Source organism: Ctenopharyngodon idella, chromosome 24 (genome assembly GCF_019924925.1).
Source record: "Ctenopharyngodon idella isolate HZGC_01 chromosome 24, HZGC01, whole genome shotgun sequence".
NCBI lineage: Eukaryota > Metazoa > Chordata > Actinopteri > Cypriniformes > Xenocyprididae > Ctenopharyngodon > Ctenopharyngodon idella.
In genome coordinates, this window is record NC_067243.1 from 4,861,002 (window position 1) to 4,874,070 (window position 13,069).

The 13,069-nt window shown below is 38.5% G+C and overlaps 1 protein-coding gene across 2 annotated transcripts in view; it reads right to left on the reverse strand.

Moving 5' to 3' along the window:
- Positions 1-13,069, reverse strand: part of znf609a (zinc finger protein 609a) — an 87,671-nt gene that overhangs the window by 74,526 nt on the left and 76 nt on the right. For both annotated transcript variants that reach the window (XM_051883850.1, XM_051883855.1), the window contains exon 1: positions 12,662-13,069. This exon is cut by the window's right edge. The gene's annotated coding sequence lies outside the window, so the exon portion shown is untranslated. The remainder of the gene's footprint in view (positions 1-12,661) is intronic.

Below are 13,069 nucleotides of genomic sequence, written 5' to 3' on the forward strand. Positions count from 1 at the left end.
GGGGGAGGAGACGGATAAAAGGATCTTTATGGCGGGTTTGAGAGAAACAGAGAGGGAGGTTGGGAGCCAAACACAGATCCGCTGTAGTGGAGCATATTCACCCGTGACCTGACTGGGGTTCAACATTTCAGTCAATAACCAACATCAAACTTGGGTACTTTCTAAGCTGATTTCTATGGGAAAATGAGTAGATGACATATTAGGCAGTGACAGCAGTGTGACACAATAAAAATGAATTCCGATTTCAAAATCTTGATTACAGATCAACTACAATCCGTTCCACCCCAAATAGAAGCAGTCAACAGAAGCATTACAAAGCCAAGAAAATACCATGACCTACAGACATAATTCAAACTTGTGCACATTGGTTATTTTGAATAAGTGCTTGACAGATAACTCAACAGAGTACTCAAGCAGTCAGAGAAGTAGAGACTTCTGGATATTTGGGTCAAGCATTGAGCGACAGGGGACCAAAGAACTGCAACCGTCCTTTCAAACCTAATGAAACGAGGCTGAATGATCCACCATTCTAGAAGTACCATAAACATAGTGAGCTGCCTATCTAGACAGCATTTAATGCATCACAGGCTGTTCACGACCGTTAAGATGCTGTCTTAGAAGTCAACTACCTACGCAGTCAATCACAGAATGCATTGCAACAAATGCCAAGATGGAGAACTTTTGTTATTAGATTATTCGCTGCATAGCTGTTAACATTAAACTATTGAATCAATTTTAATTTGGTATTTGTGCAATGTGAAATCATTTACAAGAAACCGTGATTGTTAGGATGCTTCCTAAGTAGTCAGCACACTACGTTTAGGAACAGAACTAACATGTCATCAGAATTCACAACCAGCTGTGTGCAATTCAGGCACTGCAGATGAAGTCCAGTTAAAACTGTTTAGTCTAGTCCAGGTGGAAAGTCCTGAGAGGCAGCTAAAGTGATACGAAATCTGTTCCTTCCATCCCTCGCTTTACCTTTCTTTTCCACTTCCTCTCCCTCGCTGTCACTTTCCTGTCAGTCATCGGGTTCAGTTGGCGGTCAGTAGATGCGGCAGCAAAAACCCTTTCAATCTAATTTCCTCCAGCAGTCTCTCTCAGCTTCACCTAAATTACTCTCCGCTGAAAGCCAAATGAGAGTCTGAACAGAGACGACATCACCTGGGTCCTTCGCACAGCTCAAACATCATCCTTTTCCATCTCATTTACATGCTGCTTGAATTTCCTAAAAGCTACAGTTGCTATCTGCGCGCCACCGCGCCTGAGTGTTGCGGATAGTCTTTAAGTCGCAGAGGGAGTTCAGAAAACGTTCGCTCAGAAGAACATATGCCAGATCACAACTGGTTTATTTACACTCTGATTAGAACATTCCCTCTGGGATGGGAGAAATAAGAAAACTCTTTGAGGAATGCCGCTAGTCTGCGTAAGTTTTTGGACAAATCCCTCTAGCAAAGATGTAACTTAGATCAAGTTTCTATTAAGAAAGAACAGGATGGTGACAGCAAAAAAAAGACATCGACTGAACTGAAGTGAAAATACGTCTTGCCCACACTTGTTGATAGAGCGACATGGCTTAAGGCTACGGCTAGGATAATACATTGATTCGCGATACAATGATTCTGGATCGATTTTGATATTTTCTGAATGTATCACGATTCTCTCTCGAATCGAGCTTAGTTTTAACAGCAGATGGCACTCTAGGCTAGTTTTTAACCGCACACTCAAATGCTCATGAAGAAGAGCGCTGGAGAGCGATCATGTGTTCAGCTGAGTCATCTAAGTGGTTAAATATACTTTCAGAATGCTTTTATGACATGAGATTAATGTAAACACAGCCTACTGTGAACACCCTTTTAATTCGCTTCAACCTTTTCGAACTTTATGAACTATTATTTTAGGTTTAAGTGGGGTGTGCTAGGGCTGGGACAATACATCGATTCACGATACAATGATTCTGGGTCGATTCTGATATTTTCTCTCTCGAATAGTTTCCGAGTTTAGTTTTAACAGCAGATGGCGCTCTAGGCTAGTTTTTAACCGCACACTCAAATGCTCGTGAAGAAGAGTGCTGGAGAGCACTCGTGCGTTTGGCTGAGTCATGTAAGTGGTTAAATATACTTGCACCTCGGCTCAGAAAGCTTTTACTACGCGAGATTAATGAAAACACAGGCCACTGCGAACACCACTGTAATTCGCGTCAACCTTTTCAAACTTTATGAATGATTCATTGTATCGCAAATCTAGAATCAATGTATTGTCCCAGCCCTTTTTAAGGCCCCAATATACTCACGGCGAAGTTCCTTTCGTTCTTTGTTTGGAGGTAAAACGAAGCTCGAAATACGTGCGCAGCGATGTTAACACAAGCTCTGCAAATTAGCACTCCAGTAAAGTCACGTCATGTTTATTTATATGGCATTTTATTCAATAGATTGCTTAAAAGCAAGCAACTTCATTTCCTACTATAAAGCGGCTATCCAGTGTGTTCATGATTTCACCCGTGGAGATCTTACCTCGACGGACTCAACAGATGAAATGAGTCAGAAGAGTTCTGCGTGAAAGAAGGCGGAGCCTCAGCGCACATCTATTACGTTATCGTCACAGACCAATGGTAGTACGAAGGTGTTTTGCAGCTGGAGCGAACTTTTCCTGAGAAAATGCAGCCCTACTTGTTGAGTTAAGCATGTGCTTCTTTAAGGTCCTGATCCCGTAAAGATAAGATCCAGACGAGATCTATCTCAACATCAGTGCGGGAAGGAAAATAAGCTATTTCATTGAGCTGCTGTGATTGCTAGTGCACGGTATGTCAGCGCATGACAGCTTGAGTTAACATTTAAATTCTGCTCGTCGGTTCAATGACAGCTTGCAGGCTTGCTGGCCAAGTTCACACCAACGACTCGAGTCCTGCATACAAAAGTGGCAGCCGTGAGCGTAACTACCAAGATCCCTGGAAATAAAAGCAGGTTTCTCTTCATGTTAAGAACACAGTTCATGGGACATTCCTGATCCACAGGAATGTCCCCCTTTCAACTGATTAACTTCTACAAAATGAATATGCTTTGTAGAGAATATGAATGTTTTGTAATGGTTTAACAATGGTTTTCTTTCATTATTATGAAGGACTTCACGATAACGTTCAGCCATTAACTAGCGTCCTTTCTGATTTCTTGAAACAAAAAGCACTTTAAGCAACCAAACAGCACTGAGGTCTGAACAAGGATGAAAAGGCACCAGAAAAACGCAGCACCTGACATGTTTTGACATCTCATGAACACAAACGCAGTCATCGGTCACGGCGCTAGATAGCTCTGACAAACACATCCGCTTGTCTACTAGCTAAATATTCCTGCAGTTAGCAGGTGGCAGGTGTTCATTTCACATCTTGATTGGTTCACGGGCAGCATTATCACATGACCGTGAGATGTGTTAGTCTAGTGATTATCAGGTTTTGTACACATTTTTACCAATAAATGTCTATGACCTAATGTTCCATGAAAGTCTATATATACATATGTAAAATAAGAATAAAAATACAAATTTATCATAGCATATCATAAATAAAATTAATGACTACTTTGTTTGCTAGCTATTTGTTTTAATAATAAGTACATGCTGTGGCTGTGCCAGATGTTACTCCATGCAAAGAACATAATGTCACACGACTGAATGCTAAGTATTGTCATTTGTTTAACCAACACTATCAATTAAACTCAGGGCCTGAATGAGGGGCATTTTGCCCTTTTTTAAATTCTCTCACCTAAATGTTCACTCACTCACAGATTAATCCTTAAAATTAAAGCTACAAAAGTTTTTCAGTCAAGAGCAGTGAATGATTTTATCTGTCATTTGTTTGATTAACATTAATGACAGCAGGTTTATTAGGCTGCTGTCACTTTAAGAGCGAATGCACAGATCCAATATACTGATACACATTTTCTTTCTCAACTGTTACGTTCATACATTCACTTAAGACATAAACGACTTTGTTTACAAGGATACTCGCCAAGATGGGCATTTTGGCATAATGTTTCTGTGTGATTGGCCGTTTAATTGCAATAAGCCGCGAAAAGGAACTCAGTTTGGTACTCACAAGCAGTTTGTGAGGCGGCTTTATGTGCACACTCTTTGTATGTGAGCGCACCAGAGTACCGATTGTTTAAAATTGTTTGAATGTTCAAATTAACAAGACTCAAAAAGACGTGCAAATGATAAACTTTTGTTACAATGCAACAGTGGCCCAATTAGGCAAGTGACAATTCTGTTAACATTACCTGATATTATCATTGCCATACTTTGTGTTGTTGTTCCAGTCGCGGCATCGCAGAAAAATAGAAACCATTTCCAAAATGGAATCGTCGCATGTCGCCGTCGAGGCTAGTTAGGATGAAAACTCAGATTAACATGGAAAAGACACCTTTTATCGTGTGTCGTGGGGTCGCGTTGCATTTGGTTAGGACACGATGTAACCTACATTTATTGAATAGCCTAAATGATTGTGGGAATTGTGAAACCTACGAAAATGAGTAAAACTATGCGCTATACTTGAAATACCGAAATTCAAGAGCTGATTAAACATTCTATTATGCAAATATTTGTAAAACAAATTTCCATGATTTTTCCAAAACTTTTCCAGGCCTGGAAATTGGCATTTTCCAGGTTCATGACTGTACAAACCCTGGATTATGTACGGTGAACAGGGCCAACAGTGACCGGATTCGGGAATGATTCGGAAAGATGTGCCAGCACATGGAAGTAGAAATAATGCTATACCAGCCTTCCAGCTGCACTTCTGCAAGATGTAAATACAAATTTCATCTATAAATAAATTGTCAATAAAGATTAACACCATCAGTTGCTTGGAGAAAGAAAACATAACAGTGTAATTAAATAAAGACGAAGCCACTGCCTCAAATCATTCTCCTGATGTTTGAACTTCTCACATCCCCCACATTCACAGCACTGATTTTAGCACATTAACAGAAAAAGATCTCAGCACATCTGTCTGCGACTCCCTATCTGCAACTGACAGAGGTACAATGAAAACAAACACGCAAGGACACACAAATTAGCACCATCTGCAAATGACAAGGAGCTCTGCTTGAAGACAAAACATTTCAGAGTACAAATTAAACACTTGTCAAGTGCCAAATGAGCATAAAATTTGCTTTGTCCAATGCTGTCTTGAAGATTCCAATGTTCAATAACTAATTGCATTTGTTTTATTATAATAATAATCGCAATAAACTATTTTTCAGATGGTGATATCATCAAAATGACCAAAAGTTTGACTATTTCAAAAAACACAAATGACAACAAAGACATGCATTATTAAAATCCAACAACAAAGCATAAGTAGCTATACATCTGGTCAAACATATCTACAACTGAACATTTAGAGCCCATTGAACCTCGTGAGGAGGTTTAGCAAGAACTCAAAAGTGTCAAAAGTCCATTGATGCATTGAAGCTTCAACACTGCTCCAAGACAAAAACAACACTAACAATCTTGGGTTGTTTTTTCTGTCCTGGGTTGAGCCTTTTGGGTCATTTTTGGGGGGGTTCTTTTTTCAGTGTTTGGGTAGTTTTTGTGTTACCAGATCCTGGGTCAGACGTAACGACCCAGCGTTTGGGTCGTTTTTGTGTTACCAGACCCTGGGTCAGACGTAACCACCCAGTGTTTGGGTAGTTTTTGTGTTACCAGATCCTGGGTCAGACGTAACAACCCAGCGTTTGGGTCGTTTTTGTGTTACCCAGATCCTGGGTCAGACGTAACGACCCAGCGTTTGGGTCATTTTTGTGTTACCCAGAACCTGGGTCAGACGTAACAACCCAGTGTTTGGGTAGTTTTTGTGTTGCACAGATCCTGGGTCAGACGTAATAACCCAGGGGCTGAGTTATTTATCACGGGATTTTTGCGCCCTCTTCAGGAGAGAGCAGTGCAGCTCCATCAAATTGGTGCATGTCTTCAATAAAATACAGGTTTGTGCACATTTTATTTTATCTAAAAATTCGTTATTGTTCTGTATACTGTTTAATTTTATGCAAAGCATCATACAGGGACGCGATGTGAGTCACCTAAACGAGTGTCGCATTGGTCTTTTCGCGTGATGGAAACGCCTGATGCCTTGCATAAAATTTTATGATTTTATTCAAAAAGATACAGAATATAAGTACTAAGGATGATAAAATATGTTCTCAGAATTGTACACTGATTGTTTATGGACAGGTTATGGAGTCAGTCACAGCATTTTTCAGCTACAAGTGAAACGCAGGCGGCGGTCTGAAGTTATCAGTTCCCCCGCCGAACGCGAGTCATCTCCAGCACGAGATCCAGCGCCGTTACGGTGGAAACAGGACAACAGAGACTGGTCCATTACACTTGAATCACTTCTAAATGTTTCATTTTTACTTCTAATATTTGTTAAACAAGCTTAAATGTACGCAATATGTATTAAAAACGATATAAAATATGCTATACTATAAAATATGATCGAAAATAAAGGAACTATCATGCAAACCAGTAGTTGTGTGGAGTATTTAAAAAAAGTTTGGAGGATTTAAATTAATCCGTAAACATTAATTCATGTATGAAAAAAAGGCTAGTAATAAGCTATAGTAAACATGAATCAACCCATTATGCTGGGTTAAATAAACAACCCAATTTGCTGGGTAAAATTAACCCAACATGTGTTCTGTCCTATATTTACCCAAGTTCTTGGGTTGAAAACAACCCAGATTGAGTTGTTTTTAACCCAGTGTTTTTTTAGAGTGAAGAAAACTCATTTAAAAACCTTTAAGTGGAACAATAAAATGCTAACAGACAAAGAAAACTCTCAACTGTTGCTAAAAATATAAAACTCCATGCAACTTCCATCATTTATGGTGTAATTTTCCAAGTAAAAGTCAATGAATAATGTCCAGCGTGACCACAGATAGCCAGATCTGGACTGTGGAACTGGAATAAAAAAAATAAAAAAAACCTCATCACTAGAAATGAAAACAAAATCGCCCTCCAACAGTGAGTTGAAGATGAGGCCATAACTCACTGCGGTTCAAGACAGTTACATGGCTTTTATGAGGGGTGTAAAATCCTGAATGGCGTCCCGCTCTAGAGTGTATATAAGGACTTGTACCGCACCCGTCATTCAAAACACTCCTGGATCCGATGAGCAAACCGTTCATCTTTCACTCTGCTAGAATCCACTTGGGTTCCTGCCAAATGGCAGCATGATAACAAAATGTCAGAGAGAGACAGAGACAGAGACAGAGACAGAGAGAGAGAGAGAGAGAGAGAGAGAGAGAGAGAGAGAGAGAGAGAGAGACAGAGAGAGAGAGAGAGAGAGAGAGTAACTTTGCAGACGTTATCCTGAGCTCACCTCACCGCACTCGGCGCAGGAACAGAAATCCCCAGCAAGCCATTTATCTCCAGGAGGCTTTGTTGTGGATCAGGACAACTCCGACCACAACTGCACCTGATGCCAAAAAGACTTCTGCTGGATACTGAACATGAATCAAACCGTACTGAATGCAAGTTATCCTTCAAACCACAGACTGGTTGATCAGTGAAGGGATTTAGTCCAAAAATTAATTAAAAAATTGGGTTAAATCACTGTGACAGAGGCGTAGTGCTTTGAAAAATGGCAACAAGAGCAATACAATAAGACACCATTACTACATATTACATTAATAATCATAAAAAAACTATTTTCCCAATGGCAATAATCTCAAAATGACCAAATGAGTTTCTGACCAAGAGCCAAGTGACACAATTAAGTTCATAAACGATGCACGCTAACACCAAGCGTCAAGTAAATCTTGAATAAAGCTCAGATTTCAGGTGCTTTTCAGCACTTATCCGCTCAAAGCCAGAAGCAATCCAGGAAAACTAGGTAACATAACCTCCAGAGTCAAACAACAGTTTCGGTCACCAAAACGGGGAACTACCATGAAAATAACTCTAATGCACACGACACAGATCAGAGCACCACCACATTGATTGGAGCTTGAGTGCAATTCAAAATGAAACCCATAAACCCTAAAAACGTGCCATAAAGTCAGGTACTTTCCGAAACTATTTATTTCTGGAACTGAATTCTCATTTCCAGAATTGTACAAGGTTTTCAAAAGCGTCTGCAGTTGAAATGCATCCATCTACTCAAACATTAGCACTTCCAGTTTGCGCCACAGTTTTTTATAGTTATACTTGATAAATGCATACAAAATACAATTGCACTGAACAGGAAACCGTTTCACTATCAAAAATATTGGTCATTGCATTTTCTGCACATACAATGAAAGTAGGGATGTCATGATTCCTCGATTAAATTCGAGTACTTGATTGCAAAAAATCCTCAGTTGTGTCGATTAACCGGCAAAATTCCAGAAGTGGCGCATTCCACAAACAAGAATCACATTATTAGACCATTTTCTAAGGTTGCACAATATATTAAAGCCATATAAAAATCATAATTTAGTATAGTGCTATTTTGAAATCACAAAGTCTGCGATTCAATTAAATAAATAAATGTGCAGCGCGATTCAGAGTTAAATCAGTCTCTGCATGTGCTGTTTGTTTGGGTTTCTAATGGGAAATGCATATAAAGTCTGACGCGCTTTGTGTTTCATAGCGAAGTGTTGCACTGTTATCATTTACATGTGTGGACGTTTTCATTATAATACGTAATGTACATAAGTTGAATATGAATGCGTAATTTAACAGTAGCTGTGTTTCCAATACCTTTCAAATTGCGCAAAATGAAATTGCGAAGTGAAAATACGCCCAATGGAAACACGTCAATTTCGCAAAAACTCCCATATATCACAAAAAAGTTATGTTTGCATGAGGTGGTTTTTCAGGCAATTCGAAAAAGGAATATTTCGCAAAACTTCAATGGAAACAGTTTTTCCGCATTTACAGGCCACCTGCCGTACGTAAAAGTCACATGATCAGAAACACCTCATACTTTGCCCCTCCTCAAGTATAAGGGGCGTTCTTTGCCATAAATGCTTGGATAACATGCCTAAGTGTCCTTCGATTAAAAATAATGGCTAGTGCGGTAGCTGCGATACACGTAAAAACATACCAACATCGACGTTAATTGACGTTTAGAAAATATCGCAATAGTTTTGCGCAAATCTGTCTAGTGGAAACCTGGCTAGTGTTGTTCAATAAAACCATATGATTAATACTTCATTTGAAACTATTATTGCCTCATTTTAATTATGGCTGTTTAATGATTAATCGCAATTAATCACATACAGAATAAAAGTTTGTGTTTACATAATATATGTCTGTGTACTACTATGTATATTTATTTTGTATTTATATTTCTTAAATATATACATGTGTATGTGTTTGTAAATACAAAATAAATATACATAGTAGTACACACACATATATTATGTAAACACAAACCTTTAATTTGGATGCGATTAATCACAATTAATCGTTAAACAGCCCTAGTAATTTTTCTGTATTTTAAGTCATTTTAAAGGCTATTGTTCTATAAAGGGTTAGGTCTATTTTTATTACCACCAAAAAATGATCAGATTACTTGATTAATCATCAAAAATAAATCGACCGATTACTCGATTACCAAAATAATTATTAATAACAGCCCTAATTGAAAGATGATTATACTCAAGTTTGTGCTATACTATAAATATAAAAGTGTTGTAAAAGAGGCATAATTTCGCTAGACGATCTATATGTTACGATATAGTGTACAATAAAACACCTGGAATGCCATATCAACCAATCAGCATCCAGAACTGCAACTATACATTACGAATATTTACAGTCTTGGAGCCTCAGCAGAACATCAGACCGTCTTTGGCAGTACAGTGTGATATTTTGGCAGAAACTGTTGTTTTGAACTTAATGGAAACAGACGCTGCCAAATGTCAAGAGACAGTAATTTGCGTGAATTGAACTTGATGATGTTACATTAGTCGTAATGACTCCGAAGTCTTTGAACCTGCGTCAACCCGCGGAAAAGCACCTCGGTCCACTCAATCGACGCCAAGAGTGCTGGCAGACCTTGAATTATTAATGCAAAGTGTAAATTTTCAAGGCTTTTGTGTGTGTGCGAGCACAGTTGAATCTCTGATCATTAAAGGAGCAAATGTCAACGCTGGCTCACTTTAAGGAAGAGGACGGCTTTTTCCACAAAGATTTTGTGCAGTTTCAGAGCAGGAATGAGGAAAGAAGCTCGAGGGATGATTCTGCCCTTCAGCAAACTAAACAGGACACTATAATTACTGCAGTAGGAAGACAAACTGACATCGAAACAAATCAAGCTGCCGTTTTTCCTGATGAATGACCCTTGTGCTACCAAACTGCTTTATAAATGCACTGCTGAAACCTGAACGTTTTTAGTCTGTCTGTGTGTGTGTGTGTGTGTGTGTGTTCTCAGTTCACCCAACAAAGACAATTCTGCCATCATTTACTCAAACAAAACATGCATGACTTTTATTAGAAATTGAATAATGTACCAGTTGCTTTTTTTCCCATGAGTGCAACAGTCAGGCTCCGGAAGTAAAAATCCTATTCTTTTTCGCCATTTTTTTCAGATAACTTATAAAGTGTTAAAGACAGACCTACTGTTAGCTACGAGATTGTTAATCAATGGTTTGCTGAAGCCAAAAACCCACAGCAAAATTCCTGGTGAAAAACTACATTACCCATGATTCACAACGAAATAGTAGCAACACCAAAGTCATGGGTTCAATTCCCAAGGAATGCAGAAACTGATAAAATGCATACCTTTAATTCAATGTCAGTGACTTTAGATAAAAGAGTCTGCCGAGTGCATAAACATAATGCAATGTCTTCTGAAGTCATATGATAAATTTGGATCTGTTCCTCATAAAAGCTATCATATGACTTAAGACTTCTTACACAAGTCATATAAACTAATGATGTTTTTTTTTGTCATTTTGGAGCCTGAAAGCCTCCAAATTCACTTTTTCTGTGTTCAATAGCAGTCATTGGGTTTGTATGTAACAATACAAGGGTGAGTAAATGAAGAATTATCGTTATATTTTATTTGCTACCATTAAATATCAACCACTTGCTCTCTACATCTGCCATTAAAAGCCCTGTCGGTACTAATGATTACACCTATAGTGCCTTCCTCACAAAAAGTACTTTACCACAGTACCGTTATTGTATTACCACGATATTTTGATTGATATAAAAACTAAAATTATGCATTTGTATTTACATGTTACTCCAACATACTTTCAAGAATACATTACTATCACTGTACATGCCTAAAAACACGGTAATACCACGTTGCTATCATAGTACACGTCCAAAACATGGTAATACCACAATACTATCATAGTACGTGTCCAAAAGAATGGTAATACCACAATGTCCAAAGGAATGGTAATACCATGGTACATGTCCAAAGACTTGGTAATACCACAAAACTATCATATGTCCAAAGGAATGGTAATACCATGGAAAAATGTCCAAAAACATGGTAATACCACAATACCATCATAATACATGCCCAAAAGAATGGTAATACCATGGTAAATGTCCAAAGACTTGGTAATACCACAATACTATCATAGTACATGTCCAAAGGAATGATAATACCATGGTACATGTCCAAAGACTTGGTAATACCACAGTACTATCATAGTACGTGTCCAAAAATATGGTAATACCACAATACTGTCATAGTACATGTCCAAAAACATGGTAATACCATGGTAAATGTCCCAAGACTTGGTAATACCACAATACTATCATAGTACATGTCCAAAGTAATGGTAATACCAAAGTACTATCATAGTACATGTCCAAAAACATGGTAATACCATGGCAATTTTTAAAGAAGTGATGTCCTACCATGGTATTACAATGCTTAATGATGTCTATATGCATGCATTATGGCACTTAAGATTTTCGAAGGTACTTCAAGAATACCATAATATTGCTAACGTTATATTCCTTTATGAGGAATACAGTAATCTTGTGTCTTTCTATTCAACACACACGTTGTTTAGCCGCTTTAGCTTTTGTAAGCACGAGTTCATCACACACACACACACACACAACCACACACACACACACGACCAACTGATCAAACCGTCACACAAATCAAGCCCAACAGATCAATCACAAACTCCTCATCAATAAAAACACAAACGTCACCTCTGTCGCTGTCAAATATGATCATTATACCGCTCAAAAACACTCGAGATTTGCTAGCAGAGCTAACGTCGGATATGACAAAGAGCAGTTAGCATTAGCATTCAGACTGATTTACTTGTATAGAAATTTTAACAAACAAAAAACAACAAACTCACGGAAGAATATATATTTTTGACATATTAAACATCAAAAATACATCTGAGGTAGAACGCCAAAAAGCTTAAAGAACCAAATCCACCCAAAACACACGTAACCCGTTTTTTTAAAAAAAATAAAAAACAACACGTGTATATATTAATGTTTTTTAATAAATATAATCAAATAAATCACAGTCTGGAGTCGTTACAATGACATTTCAGGTATGCAAACATGGAATAAAGCCATGAGGTCAATGCAGTGCTAATCCTGACGGCTAAAGCTAAAGACACAAGATAAGTGGCAGCACAAAAATCCTTCACAAAATACATAAAACATAATAAACAAGCGTACTTACCCCCCAGAGGACCCAGCCCGATCTAGATGCATCCCATAGATCCAAAAGACACGAAAAATAGACCTCCAAGAAAATGTGCTGGGGTTACACACACACATACGGACTCATACACACACATAGACCCATGCGCGCACACACACACATTCATACACGCTCACACACACTGGAGATCCAAAGACAGGCCGGTTTCACTGGACTGCAGCCATCAGAACAGTTCAGATCTACTCCAAATCCAGGACAACCAGCGAAAAAATCAGCTGGAAAAACGACATTTCACCTTCGGTTTTGAGCCCGGAGGGAAAAAATAGCAAGTGTCCTTAATTCTCAACGCAGTAGAATCCCAATGATCAGAGTACGTCCCAAATCAGCTGCAGTCACACAGTCCTCCGCTTTGCTTCCACCAGAGCT